General features: G+C 43.2%; 1 protein-coding gene across 4 annotated transcripts in view; it reads left to right on the top strand.

Moving 5' to 3' along the window:
- The first annotated feature begins 2,200 nt into the window (after nucleotides 1-2,200).
- The window catches only part of CRACD (capping protein inhibiting regulator of actin dynamics), a 277,681-nt gene continuing 264,727 nt past the window's right edge, over nucleotides 2,201-15,154 (top strand). Inside the window, exon 1 of one of the 4 annotated variants that reach the window (XM_066279323.1) lies at nucleotides 2,201-2,342. The gene's annotated coding sequence lies outside the window, so the exon portion shown is untranslated. Of the gene's footprint in view, nucleotides 2,343-13,344; nucleotides 13,363-15,154 lie in introns of those variants that run through there. The other 3 variants (XM_066279320.1, XM_066279325.1, XM_066279321.1) reach the window with 3 other exon arrangements.

Raw genomic sequence — 15,154 nt, 5'->3', positions numbered from 1 at the left:
GTCTTAACTGAAAGGCAGTTAGCTATTTCAAAAGTGGAAATGTGGACTGGTACCTGGTTTGATATGCCACAGTTATTATATAGCCCTATGTGCAGTAATAATGAACCAATGTGTTTGAAAAGTGAGAGAAAAACAGAATCTGTCTAAAGTGGTGCTCTGGTTTCTGAGGCCCGTGAGACACAAAGTCTAGCTAGAAAGCTCTAATATAAGCGTAAGTTTTCTAGAACGCTTTCAATATTTTAAGGGTGTATAATTTGGGATACCTTGCCCTGAAAAATAAAAAGACAGGGGACCCAGCCTGACCTATAGTGACATAGTAGATAGAGTGTTGACCTGGAGTGCTGAGGTTGCTGGTTCAAAATCCTGGGCTTGGCAGGTCAAGGCACATATGAGAAGCAATTACTACAAGCTGATGTGTCCCAATCCTCCTGCCTCGTTTTCTCTCTCTCCTCTAAAATCAATAAATAATATCTTTTTTAAAAAGACAGTAGACCCACACTTGATTTATGTAAATTTGAATTTTTATTGAGTTTTTCATGTAATTGGCAAGTCTATAACATATCAAGAAAAAGACCCCAGTTTTATGTTCTATACAGATTAATTTGGGGCCTTGGGGAACTTCTAGTGCTACTGGATCAAATCGAAAGGGACTTGCTCAACCCTTTATAAAAGTCTTCACTATTCTTATTTGGAATAAAGTAGACGCACTCTAGGATATATAAGCACTGAATAACTGAATGATACCTATATTCACAGAAACACACAACCATATTTTATGCTGGCATTAATTTAAATGTTTATCTAGAAGAAACCAGTTGGATAAGCTAACATACACTAGATTCTTACAGTATCAAAGCTGCTCCTTCTAATTCATGCATCTGCATTAAAACTATTAGTTCTGTTTTTGGCATTGAGATATTTGGTTTAAGATTGGGTACCTTTTGGGGTTACCTTTCATCTTTTGTATCTTTGTCATTGAGATTTTTTTTTGCTTTGTTTTAAATTTTTTGTTTAATATTAAATTATTTTTAGCATCTTTGCTTGAATAATGAAGGAAAAGATCACCAGACACTAATTTCCAAGAGGTCCATTGGTTAGACAGGACAAATCTCAAGACCTGGGCAGTTCTTCCTAAATGCTACTCTTGTTCATTGTTAAAAGGTAGCCCAATATTTTGCAGAAGCAGCTGTAACAGGATGAGCTTGACCTGAATCCAGGACCCCAAACTGATAAGCCAGCCAACTGCAAAGAAGAAATCACCATTTAATTAACCAAATAATGTACAAGTAGGAGCCTCCCTTCTGGTAGACAGAGCTTTGGACGCCCTGTCGACTTGCTGCAAGCAAATAAAATACCGAAGGACAACCCCATCTAGTTCTTGAATAGAACATCTGAAAGTCCCAAACCCCCTGAGTTTGCTAACACACTGAAATAGTCATAGCGAAAAGTATGGAGAAAAAGTCTTAGTATTTCTAGTTAGGCCAAAAAAGGAAAAGATAAATATTTTCTTTAAAACATCAAAGTTAATATTTAATTTCACTATGGCTGGGGACAACAATGCCGAATGTCAGTCAGTGTCACTCTGTTCTGATGCACAGCGACTCAGCAAAGCGGTTTCGAGCTTTTCTATTTCTCTGTGTCATTTTCCCACTTGTTCGGCTTGCAGAAGTCCCAGTGCCGTTCCCCACTGTCGGGGCTCGGTAGAGCGAAACTCCCTCTGGAGTCCAGGACGCTCCCGTCCGTCTCTGGCTCATCCAGGTACCGCCGTCTCATTTGCATCCCGTGAGGTGGTGACTAATGGTCTCGGATTCTTTCCCCACGTCAGCCTGGCTCGCAGTGAACCTATCGCAGTAACCTCAGACCCCACGCGTTCGGACGCCCCCCGGGCTGCCCCTTGCAGTGGTGGGGAGGGCAGGGACAGTTCCACACCCTCCCCGGTGGCCGGCTCCCGGCTTCTGAGCACCCCTCGGGAAGGGAGCCGGCCGGGGCGCGCCGCTCCGGGAGGGCGCAGAAGGGACCCCCGGGCCTCCGGTTCCTCGCCGAGGCGCCCAGCGGTTAAGGAGCGAAGGCGGGTGGGGCCGCGGCGCGGGTCCGAGCGTCCGAGCCGGCGGAGCATGTGACCACGGCGCGCGGGGCCGGGCGCGCAGTGCCGCGCGGCGGCGGCGGCGGGCAGAGCAATGGAGGCCGCGGCCGCCTGAGAGGCGGGTGCGCTGCTGGTGCCGCTGCGGGGGCTGCTGGTGCTGCGGGCAGCCGCGGGCTGGGAGTCGCGGCCGCCGCCCGCGCGGGACCGCTCGTCACTGTGCAGCCGCGCTTCCAGCCTCGGCGCGGGGCGAGGACCTCAGGTGAGCGCCCTCTCGGCTCGCGGCCGGGGCCAGACAATGGGGCAGCGGGTGGGCTTCTCCCCTCGGCTCGCGACCCCCCGGGCCCGGCTCCCGAGGCGACCGGGTGCCCGGAGACTCCCGACCTTGCCCTTGCCCTGGGAACGTGGGATCGGCGCGGCGGGCGGTGGGCTTCGGGGCGGCGTCCCCGCGTGTGCGGTGCGGACACTCCCCGAGGAACCGGCGCGCGGCGTGCGCCGCTTTGGATCCCACTCGAGGGAACCTGAGGACGGGCAGCGCCCCGGGAACTCGCCGAGAGCACAGGACCTTCTCATTCCCTCTTTCCTTCCCGCGCCGCGGGTTCCTGCCCCGGGGTCCCCGGCTCGGCTTCCCGGTGGAGGCGGGGGACAGAGCGAGACTTCGCCGTCCGGGGTCTGGGACGCTGACCAGGGTCAGCCCTCGCCCCGCCGGAGCTGCATGGCTTTGTTTAACCTCTGCCAAGTCATTTCGCACAAACTCTTGTTGCCCCAATTCTCCTGAGCCCGCGGTGTGATGGCTGAGGCAAGACAAAGGTTCCCCCTCTTTAGCAAGGGCTGGAACCGGGAGATTACATGCTGCCAGTGGTGTAAAATGTGTTTTCCTTATCTTCTCCCAGAGGTTCTGGCGATGGTTTTCCTGGTTCTATAACCGTCCTTTCTTGCAGAGGTCTGTAGCGGCGAGATTGCACCTCCTAACCCTACGGAGACGGTGGGTGGGGTACGCTTTTATTCATGGTTATCAGTAAACCAAAGGGCTAGCGGTCACATTTAATATTAGATACTCTCAGCAGAGCCATCGGAATCATTTTCTGGTTTCTGAATTTTAAAAAAGAATATGTATATTTAAAGGCACATTGATTCCGTGGATGGGGGGGGGGAGAACAACACCTAGTTACTATGACCATGTGTTGTGAAATTTTAATATGGTTTTATGAATAATAGCCCGGAAACTGATCTGGTGTAGATGAGGGAGTGTGTGTGTGTGTGTGTGTGTGTGTGTGTGTGTGTGTGTTCGGGGTGGGGGTGGTGATGGAGAGGGAGTCTTTGGAATACAAAGGATAATACAATTTTAGTAAAAGGTTCTTAGTAAATTTCCTGGAGCAAAATTTCAATTCATTAAGTTGTCATTAAATCATTGTTTCCCTGTAAAAATCACCTACAGTAGTTGTTGAATTATATATAAAATGGCTAACAATTATTTGGCATTGTATGTGACTCAGGAATCTGAATACAACAATCAATTTTGAGTAATTTTTAAGTCAACAAAGGAAGGACGCCTTTACAGCTACCTCCTTTATTCTAAGAGAAAACTGAATTCTAGTTCAAGATACTCAACAGAAAATTGCCTGTAAGAAAAAGAATTGAAAGGCAGGTTTTTGAAAGAAAAACATTTTGAAAAACGCATCTTATATAAGTGATATGGTTACATTATAGAGTACTTCAACTCAGAAATGTGAACGGAGAGCAATCATTCTACCACATCTCCCCTTTCCAGTATAATTTAAAATGTATTTTCTTTAAAACCTTATTTTTACACACCTCTGACATTGAGAAACTTGCACATTAAAGACTTAGCCATACTTGGTGCTGGAGTTGGGAAGGTAATAGAGACGGCATACTGAGGCAGCCTGTGTGAGAAACAGACATGCCACACACAGTATACCTCGTTTTAGCCAGCTTGGCTATATTGCACTTCACAGGTGTTGCGTTTTGTTTGTTTGTTTGTTTTTACAAATTGAAAGCAAGTGCCTCCACCTACAAAAAGAGGTCATGGTCTGGAACTGAATCCACAGTACCTCCGAGGTTTGCCTGTAGCTCGTTGTAATTATAAAGCACTGTAATAAACCTAAGTTCATTGTTACTAGATGAGGAAGCTGTATTTTAGTTTTCTCTTACACGATTTTGGAAAAGTTAATTAAAATTAATATGAGATTCTCCAGGGCAAAGAATGATCTTTTAGTCGTTTTTTTTCTTTTTTTTTTTTTTTTGTAACCCACATTTCTAATCTGGTGAATAGTATGTACGTATTCAATACATTGTTGTAGAAAGGACAAATTAATGAAAAAGAAAACACAAACGGGTAAAACATGCATACAAAATCAAACTGGTTCACTTCTGCTAGTTTAATGAACATTTACTGAAGGCCTCCTGTGTGCCAGGAACGGCGTGGAGTGTTTCCACAAGCAGTTTATAACATCCTGATGACCTTCCTTTTCTGATCATATGCGATGGGTTTCTATGACGAATGGGGCCCCTTGGGTGGTAGTAATGATCATCTCATATAACCGAGTAGCACAAAGGAACATTCCACTTGTTATGTGTACATATACTTTCTCACAATGGCCTGTGGGGAAGCAGGGCAGATATTATCATTCCCGTTTTGTAGGTGAGGAAATCCAGACACAGCAAGATTAAATGACTTGCCAACTCGTTGCCACCAAAGCGCAGTGCCAGGGACCGAAGCTGGATCTCATGCCTCATGCTTTCTGCCGCGAGTCGCACTGCCGTCTCCAAGATACATTGCATCTCCAGAAAATCACTCTGGAGTTGGGCCTCATGAAAAAACCCACCTTTTGAGTAACTTCTATATAAGACAAAGGTACATTTGACAGCCTAATACTTATGAAGTGGTTAAATGTGCAAGTTCTGGAGTCTGGTGACTAAATTCGAACCCTGGATTTCCCTTTACTAGCTCTGCATTCTTAGCAGGTGACATAATCTCTCTGAGCCTCAGTTTCAGTAAAATTGGGGGAGTTTAAGACTTACCTTATAGGATTTGAGAAGGATGACATGAAATAGTATGTGTATTTAGCACAGTGTTTGGGAGAATCTAAGCATTCAGTGTCAGCTAATTATTTTTACTCTTATTATGATATAATGTAAAGCAGTGGCTTTTCAACCTTCTTTTTTGCACAATGAGAGATGCGATTTACTTTGCTCTCCGGTATACAGATACGTTACAAATGTATCTAATTTTTAAAAAGAATTCATGAGTCAATACTTGGACTTCCTTGGAGTATGCATTCTTTTTTTTTTTTTTCATTTTTCTGAAGCTGGAAACAGGGAGAGACAGTCAGACAGAATCCCGCATGCGCCCGACTGGGATCCACCCGGCACGCCCACCAGGGGCGACGCTCTGCCCACCAGGGGGCGACGCTCTGCCCATCCTGGGCGTTGCCATGTCGCGACCAGAGCCACTCCAGCGCCTGAGGCAGAGGCCACAGAGCCATCCCCAGCGCCCGGGCCATCCCCGCTCCAGTGGAGCCTTGGCTGCGGGAGGGGAAGAGAGAGACAGAGAGGAAAGCGCGGCGGAGGGATGGAGAAGCAAATGGGCGCTTCTCCTGTGTTCCCTGGCCGGGAATCGAACCTGGGTCCTCCGCACGCTAGACCGACGGAGCATGCATTCTTATATTTTTATTTTATTTAGAACTGCTAGTTGAAATTCACCAAATGATTTAAATCCCATTAATGGGCTCGCACCTGCAGTTTGAAAAACACTAATGTAAAGGATAATCAGGTTAAGTGCATTAAAGAAAAATCTGTTATGAAATTTTTATATATTTCCTTCTAATGATTTATAACATCAGTTGGAATTTGAATATTAAATTATGCTCAATATGGGTTATTAAACACGTCCTAGTAGTCACAGTCATTCATTGAGACCATTTATTATGGTCTAGGTATGGCTAAGCAATCTATTATTAGATGTCTTCTGATTCAGTGCCTGTAGTTTGGCCTTGTGTTTCCATTTGATAATTGACAGTAAGATTCAAAGAAGTTTTAATAACTTGTTCAACATTATAAGTTAGTGAGATGAAGCAAGAATTCAAACTGAGTTCTGTTTGACTTCAGAGCTCTCCGTTCTCCTCTATACTCTGTTCTGATGTTCCCTCAGTAATTTTGAGAGAGAGAGAGAGAGAGAGAGAGAGAAGAAGAAGAAGGAGGAGGAGGAGGAGGAGGAGGAGGAGGAGGGAGGAGAGAGAGAGAGAGAGAGAGAGAGACAGGAACGGAGAGAGATAAGAAACATCAACTCATAGTTATGGCACCTTAGTTGTTCATTGATTGCTTTCTCATACGTGCCTTGACCCAGGGGATTACAGCCGAACCAGGGACCCCTTGCTCAAGTCAGCTACCTTGGGATCAATCCAATATCCTTGGATTTCAAGCCAGCTACTTTTGGGCTCAGGCCAGTGACCATGGGTTCATGTCTATGATCCCACACTCAAGCTGGTGACCCGTGCTCAAGCCGGATGAGCCCACGCTCAAGCCGGTGACTTTGGGGTTTTGAACCTGGGTCCTCAGTGCCCCAGGCTGACGCTCTATTCACTGCGCCACTGCCTGGTCAGGCATCATTTCTTAATTTAGGTACATTTGAATGGCAATATTGAGAATTTATGTGTTGTGGTACATCTTTTATAGTTTCCTTTGAAAGAGGAATTTCTCAGTAAATAAAGTGAGCAAGTTTACTGGATAGACTAGTAACTTATTTTGACTTCGCTGGTCTTTGATGTAAATACTTTAGAATACCTTTTCAGGTTTTTATGGGAGAGTCAATTGGTCAGTTTTATTGACCATCCGATGGTTTAATATGTCTTCAGAAGAGACATGAAAGCTATGTAACTCTAAAAGGATTTTATTATAAATGATTGTCAGCTTTTGTTAAGGCACAAAATGAAGACTTCAGAACTACAAAGAGTACTTTATAGTATATTGATTTGTCTCAAAATCACCAGACAGTAAAGTATTTATTTTGTAAAATACTTGTAAGAAACCACCACTAACTGTCCTACTAATTTTTTTTGTGTGTGGGTGTTTCAATTTCTGCAAGTGTTTCTTAAAAGTTAGCAGTATTTTCATTTTAAATTAATGACATTTCTGGGACTTTCCTGCTATTTTAAAAATATTGAGATAGAATTCAAGAATGTTAAGGAAATACATTTTATAAATAGTACTTAGAATGCACAAATAGATTATTTTAAATGACAGCGGAAAGGCAAAGGCCACTTTCTTTCACACTATATCTTATAAATTGACTGTTGTATTGTCTGGTTTGCACATCGCTGTTGAAATGTAGGAGTGTGCCTTATAAATAAGATGATTATCAGGTGCTTAAAGACATATAAACATGCTCCTGCTTTTGCATTATTGCTGCTCTGTGCCTGGAGCTTTACACTTCTAATCATATATTTAAAGAGTTTGTTGAATTAAAGCTACTCTTTTCAAATTGCTAATTTTGACATCAGAGTTTGGGTAGGTTATGATGATATTTTAGACAATAGCAGTTTCATGGTTTATCAATGTGGTTTGAGAATCGGTTTTATCAGTCTTCATTTTCTACGAAAATTAGGTAAGACTGAATGTGTTGTTTTGTTTATTGTTGAATATCAGACTTTGTGCTTAGGGTAGCCCTCAGAGAATTGTTTTGCTCCTAATGAAATTGTGTACAAATGTGGTTTTATGCTTATGTTTTATGCTTATTTGATTACCGTATTCCTTTTGTCTAACATTCAGCCCCTAATGGATTGGTATAGTTTTTGTGAGCGTCCAGGAACATTCCAGCAATTGAATGTTTGCTGTAATTTGTATATTTAGGCAGATACTAAACTCAGTTACTGTTACATTTTGTACTCCTTTCATTTTTGATGTGAACATTCTTAAGAGATAAAAGCAAAATCAACTCGTGCCAGTAGCTTTGAAGGCAGATATGTATGCATATTTTAGGTCTACGTATGTGTATGATTTCCACAAACATATGAGAAGTGCAGGTTTACAAACTCTTAATCCATAGGTTAAAAATTATTTTAAATAACTTTGTGGAAATAAAAAAAGAAATGAGTAAAAACCTTGAAGAAATATTGAATTCCTTATAGTCATGTTGTCAGAAATATTTAAGAAGCCAAATAGCACGACCATTTGTAATAGCTTTTATGTTCTATTAAGTTTGTATATAAAAGGTGATTCATAAAAACGTCAAAAGTGAAAAGCAGAAATATTTTCAGATTTTAAAATCTTGATCAGCTCTTCCAGATGTTGGCAGAATTTTTCAAATAGTATACTTTGAGGCATAAGTGGAAATTTCAGTAAACTTGCTTCTGAAACCAGTACAGTAGTAGATATTAAGTGGTTTAGGAAAGGATACAGAAACTTGATCTCTGAAACACTGGGAAATATTTAAATCAGAAGTGCTTAGTTCAGTAGAGACAGGTTGTTAGAATAGAATTCAAGAACATATAGCAGCTGCTTAGAGGAATTATTTACAGTAACAAGAAAGGAAGGACAACGTGCTAAAAAGGTGTTGCGCTTTTTACCAGGGAAGGTAAGAACAGACCACACAGCTCTACTGGCTGAGCCCCACTCACCTGGAGCGTGATTGGCTGCCACTGAGTGGGAGAAGGGGAGGAGGTGCAACAGAGAAACTTGGTTATTATTGCTATCTATGGTTATTATTGCTATCTAGGGTAAGCTGGTTTCAATAAGTAATCAGTGAAAATTCTTGCATATACTTTCTAGCCCATGTTTCTTGGGAGAAATCAAAACAAAAGGCCATGGTCCCAAGATCATTTCTTTTGGAAGAGGAAACATCAGCACTCCATTGTCAAAACCATTTATGTTCCCACGTGGGGGCCAGAGCTGATGTTCTTAGGGAAGTTTGTGACAGATTCCACAGAGCTGGGAGGACACTGCTGATGAATTCCAGGCTGCTCGAAACGATTGCATTCCGGGTTTTTCTCACTTTAACAGTTTTAAATAAATTTGGTGACTTTTTGTCTACCAAAATATCATTGTGACAGACGTAGTGAGCTTTCTTGGCTCTTTTGGTGAAGCTGCCCCAGCCATGTTTGTGATGGGTTAACTGTTTTCTAGACTTAATGAGGTCAGGGACACAGGTTCAATTCCTGGGAAGGCCAGTTAGCTTTGCTTTGTTCTCTGATCTCACGTGGAACTCTTCACCCAGACCAGCCATCTGGCATAGGCAGATCATTGATCACAAAGGGACTAATAAGCAAGACAGTGTGGGAGGAGCAGCATGAAGCTTTCTCAGTGCAAGTTGTGTAATTAGAGAAACAATTCTAAAAGCATGTGCAAATTTGTGTTTCATTCATTATCTTAATGTGTACTGGTTGTCAAATATTTTTCTTTGTTTCTGTTGAACTCGCATTTTAAGTTTTTTTTCCTCGAGTTAGGATTTTTTAGAAGTCTCATTCATTCAGCAGTTGTACATTGTCCTGAATGTCCTTAACCTCCCTCTAGGTTTGTAGGACAGTGGCTGTGGTGGCAAGATCAGGGTGAGTCTGCAAGTAGGAGACCAGCCACCTACTCAGTTGGCCACAGATCCACTCCACTGAAATAAAAGATAAAAGTTAAAAGAAAGCAAAGGGCCTTTTTTTTTTTTTTTTGGTATTTTTCTGAAGCTGGAAACGGAGAGGCAGTCAGACAGACTCCCGCATGTGCCCGACCGGGATCCACCAGGTACGCCCACCAGGGCGCGATGCTCTGCCCATATGGGGCATCACTCTGTCGCAACCAGAGCCACTCTAGCACCTGGGGCAGAGGCCAAGGAGCCATCCTCAGCGCCCGGGCCATCTTTTGCTCCAATGGAGCCTTGGCTGCGGGAGGGGAAGAGAGAGACAGAGAGGAAGGAGAGGGGGAGGGGTGGAGAAGCAGATGGGCGCCTCTCCTGTGTGCCCTGGCCGGGAATCGAACCCGGGACTCCTGCACGCCAGGCCGACGTTCTACTACTGAGCCATCCGGCCAGGGCAAAGGGCCATTTTGAATGAGAATAAATACACTGAGAATCTTCAGGGAAACATTTTATAGTTTTTCTAAGTATTCCTGATATACACATCTTGTATTTTCTTTATTAAAATCACTTATAGTATTAAGAGAAATGTCAGAAGTCATCTAGACCTGTGCTGTCTCATACAGTATCCACTGGTTCCATGGGGCTGTTGAGCATTTAAATGTGGCTGTCCACACTGAGACATACTATAAGTTTCAAACACTTGGTATGGAAAAAATATGTCATTAATAATTTAAAAATATTGATGACATATGAAAATAGTGTTAGTGATGTTAGATTGAATAAAACATCAAAATTAATTTTACTTGTTTTTAACTCTAAAGTATGCCTACTAGAAAATGAAAAATTACATATCTGGCTCACATTTGTGGTTTGCATTATGTTTCTATTGGGCACTGCTGTTCTAGAACAACCCATCATTTTATAGATAAGAAGGCTAAAGTTCAGAATTTAAGTAACTGAGCCAAGTTCCTTCCATTGCCTGTAACCTCTCCCTGCTAATAGGTTAGGTGCTCAGGAAAATGGAGCACTTTAAGACCATTTAGTCCATGATAATTACCATATGTTGTAAGATCTGTGCCTGAGTCATTGCATATTAGGTCTCATGCCAGTTCGTGTGTATATGTTTGTGTGCACAGACATACGTAGAAAGGGGATTTGATTTTTTTTTAATGTTTAGGCTCAGTTTTACCTTCCTATGTAGGTCAGAGGCCCTACAGGTTTATTTACTTCTGAGAAAAGAACATTAAAATAGTAGACATTAACAGTTGTAACTCTGGGATGAATGAGATACGTTGCTCATTCAAATGGGTGCTTTAGTATGTATTTCTTTCTTTTTATTTTTATTTTCCTGAAGTGAGAACTGGAGAGGCAGAGAGACAGACTCCTGCATGAGTCCAACCGGGATCCACCCAGGATTCCCACCAGGGGGCAATGCTCTACCCATCTGGGACATTGCTCCATTGCAACTGGAGCCATTCTAGCACCTGAGGTGGAGGCCATGGAGCCATCCTCAGTGCCCGGGCCAACTTTGTTCCAGTGGAACTTTGGCTGCAGAAGGGAAAGAGAGACAGAGAAAAAGGAGAGAGGGAAGGGTGGAGTAGCAGATGGGCGCTTCTCCTGTGTGCCCTGACCAGGAATCAAACCTGGCACTTCCACATGCCAGGCCGAAGCTCTACCACTGAGCCAAATGGCCAGGGCCTGTATTTCTTATCACAAAGAAGATTTCAGATGGTTTTGATTGAACCTGGATGGAAAAGCAGGCTGCATCTCTTTTAGATGGAGGCAAGCTGAGTGAAGAGATTGCTTAGCCTGTGTTCTAAATAAAGGGTTAATGAGCAGTTAGTTACTACCTCTGAACCGCGGATGCTCCTGATGTCCCAGTCAAGGAAGAGATAGCCAGAGTTCACTGCTGCAAACCCCTGTGGGCTTCCTGTCAGTTTTGTGAAAACGTGGTCTTTAATTGGCACAGATAAGAAGGAAGAAAACCCCAGGACCAGATTTCTTATTTTCAATTGATTTTTGTTTTCCAAATCAGTATAGGTAGCTCAAGTTAACATCTTAAATATGTTCCTTTTATGCAGCTTCAAATCCAGTCTTTCTTTTTGACCCACACAGAGTTCTAAGTCATTGTGAGGTTGTAATCAGTGACCCAAGGACAACTAATGAACAAGGTCTTTGTCAGGCAACCTCTGATATTTCAATTAATTTCATCATCCATACTAGGTTGTAGTGTGCATGAATTTACCTTCAAGAAGGGTTTGATGGAGGTTGAAAGAAGGTACGTAACTGATTCCAGAATGGTGGCTTATAAAAACATTTCCAGATTGTCATTTTCCTGTGCTTTTTGTCTGTTACAAACAACCCCAGTTGATCCTAGGTACAGAATAACAAAACAAGATAGCAATCTGAATGGTTCCCTTTAAGTAAGTCAAAAAAGTAATTGTCCCCTTTGGTATGAAGTTTAATGCAAAGTGACACGACCATCCACATCCCATCCAGCCCGAGTCAACAAAAACCCCGTTTATGTCGTGTCAGCACACGTGTACTGAGCACACACCATATGCTGGGCACCATGAGCAGAGCAGGAAAAGAACGAAGTTTGGGGGAGTACAGATCATTTGAATGCGACAATGGTAGACATCAGCCCAAAGCGTTCATAACTTTTGTTGTATTCTAATATGGGAAAAGAATGTAGCATTATTACAGAACACGTAGAACAAGTGCATTATGATTAATACTATGCACTCCACTAGCGATTTCCTGTGCTGTCACGTTAAATGTCATCTCCCATTTCTAGCACTAACTGATTTCCCCTCTGTAGTACTGGGGTAGTTGATCAGGGTACTGGGATGTTTGCCATCACATTGGGGATCATATTGAGCATGGAAGGGTATAGCACATGCCCCTGTATTTCCTCCTCTTCTCACGGTTCCAGCTGTTTATACAGGCATTGTGGAGTTGGCAGTAGATATGAAATTGAAAAGAACCCACAGTCTAGTAGAAAAGAAAGACCCAGCAGAATGTCAAGGGTGCTATGAGAGGGGGTCATAGCGCTTTGGGACTCAGTAAGGAGTTAGTATGCTGACGAGCAGGGTAGAATGAGGAAGGATAAGGAGGAAGTTCACAGAGGAAGTGATATTTGAGTTGGGTCTTGAGAGATAGGTAGAATTTTGAGATGGAAAGGGGGTGGAAAGCTATTCCAGAGGGAGGAAACAGAGTGAGCGAGGATGTCGCCAGCATGAAGCTGTGGGGTGCTGAGGCGGCAGGAACTTCGGGCGTGGAAGGGAGTGGCAGGAGGTGAACCTAGAAAAGTGAGTCAGGCAAACTCCGGAGAGATTTGGAAGGCAAAGAGAGCTGACATTTATTAGGCAACGGGGAGCTATCAAAAGCAGGGAATGGCATAATTGCATCTCCTTTGGAAGGATGAATGGGAGTTAAGAGGCCTGGTTCCAAGGTCAGCTGTCCCTCTAATTAGCTTAGTGTGACCTTGGGCAAGTACTTCACTCCTCTGAGCCTCAAATAAACTCAGGTATGACATAACAGGTTTGGGCAGGAGTTATTCAGTCTATCAGTAAACAAACGCAGTCGCTACTAAGGGCCCGATCTGTGCCTGGTGCTGTTTGTTGTTGGTGCTGGGACGCAGGGCAAACACAGGGCCCCTGTGCTATGGAGGTGATACGCCGGGAGAGTCAGACGAGAAACAGTAAGCAAATCAGTATACAGCAGACTGGCAGCTCCTGAGAAGAGCTTTGAAGAAAGTAAAACTGAGTGAGCAGAGGAAAATGAGGTGCTGTTTTTAGACAGAGCAGCCGGAGAACTTTGAATGAAGTGGAAGAAGCCATGGAAATGTTTGGAATCGCTTCACAAAACTGAAGGTGTAATTAAGTGAACAGCTCTGGGAGTTCAATCTCTTCAATACTGATTTAAATCAATTTCCATGTAGATGTTCTTACAGTTCCACTGATATATATGGTTATTGATGGGCAGACTGTTTTTAGCACTGTACCTTTTAAATATAGCTTGGCTAGGTACAGCGGAATTGCATTTTAGAAAACAATTTCTTCGGTGTTCTGGAAAGATGCCACCTGTGTTGGTAATTTGGATGCTGTCCGTCTCCCTCAGCATATTAGCCATCTCAAACCTCTACGGCTTCTGGAAAGGGAGTGGTGCTAACATTTAACTGACCAGATTTAAGGTAGTAAATGCTCAATATGTTGAATAGCTCTTCCAAGGTATTTTCATATAAATTAAAGTTAAGTGGGAGCTCTGGGACAGCCCTGCTTTAATTAGAGTTGGAAAGCATCTTAGGAGACCATTTCTGCCTGTCAGAACCATAACAGTGGCATTTTGATTTTTAAAAAGAATCATTAATAATCTGAGTCTTCCCTGAGGTCTTAAAGTTTGGTTTCTAGATGATTCTTGTCAAGTGAAAGGCAGAAGAATGCAAACATTCTTCTTTGGCCCTGTATGGCCAGTAGTCACGGCCACCATCACAGCTGCCTGGGCGGTGCAGGTTTGCATTTGATTCGGACAGACGGTAATGAAACAACGGAGCCAAAAACTGGTGGGCTATTAGCTTTAATCCTAGCTTGCACCCAGTAGGCAAGAAATACACACAGTGGGAAAACACTTCCCTTTCCATTCAGGGCTCCCAAAGCCACTGGCTAATCCGAGTTTTCTAGAATCAAAGGTTTCTAGCTCACCAGCCTTATTCACCTCTGTTTCCTATCTCCTTCTCTCTGCACGAACTCTGCACAAACTGGCTTCTCCCTCAGCACTCCACCATCTAGGCTGCTTCTCCTCTCCTCCACGTGGCCTTTCTCTGCTCTCCTCCTGCATGGGCTCCTCTGCCCCATTTTATAGTGTAGAAATCAAAACCTTTAATCCAATGTATAAACAAGGAAGTCTCTGATACACAGTCACTTATCTGAGGTATACTGGGATTCCTCATGAGAGTGCACCACCCCACATCATGCAATCAGTCAAGGGTGTGGAGAAAAGCTTAGTATTAAAACTAAGCCTTAGGCTGTAAGGACCCTGCCTGCTTACAGCCTGTCCCCCACACCCAATGCAAACTATAAGTGAGCAAACATATATATCATATTTACAAACTAATTTGACCAACAGGCCCCAAATCTTTTTCTTGGAGATAGTCATCAGCAGGAGAATATGCCTAAAACTGATTTGTTCTTTATATGAGGTATTAGTTTGGGAGATCTGTACTTACCATTTTATTTATCGAGGACCATTGCCATAGAATTTTAAATGGATTTCCCACAAATTGCGTTTGCAGGTTGGGAAGCTAGAGTGGAAGACTGTAGTTTAGAGACAATGTGAGCTGTGATCCCTGACCTTACACTGGCCTGGAATCCAAGCTATGTTGCTTTGTTTCCTTGCTTAGTAGTTCACAGCCAGTGAAACTGGCCCTGCTCTGAATTATTTAAATCGCACTATCTTTTAAGGTACTTAAAAGAAATTGTTATAGAACTGAGTGA

This window comes from Saccopteryx bilineata, chromosome 5, assembly GCF_036850765.1.
Source record: "Saccopteryx bilineata isolate mSacBil1 chromosome 5, mSacBil1_pri_phased_curated, whole genome shotgun sequence".
Lineage (NCBI taxonomy): Eukaryota > Metazoa > Chordata > Mammalia > Chiroptera > Emballonuridae > Saccopteryx > Saccopteryx bilineata.
This window is presented reverse-complemented; position numbering and strand designations above follow the sequence as displayed.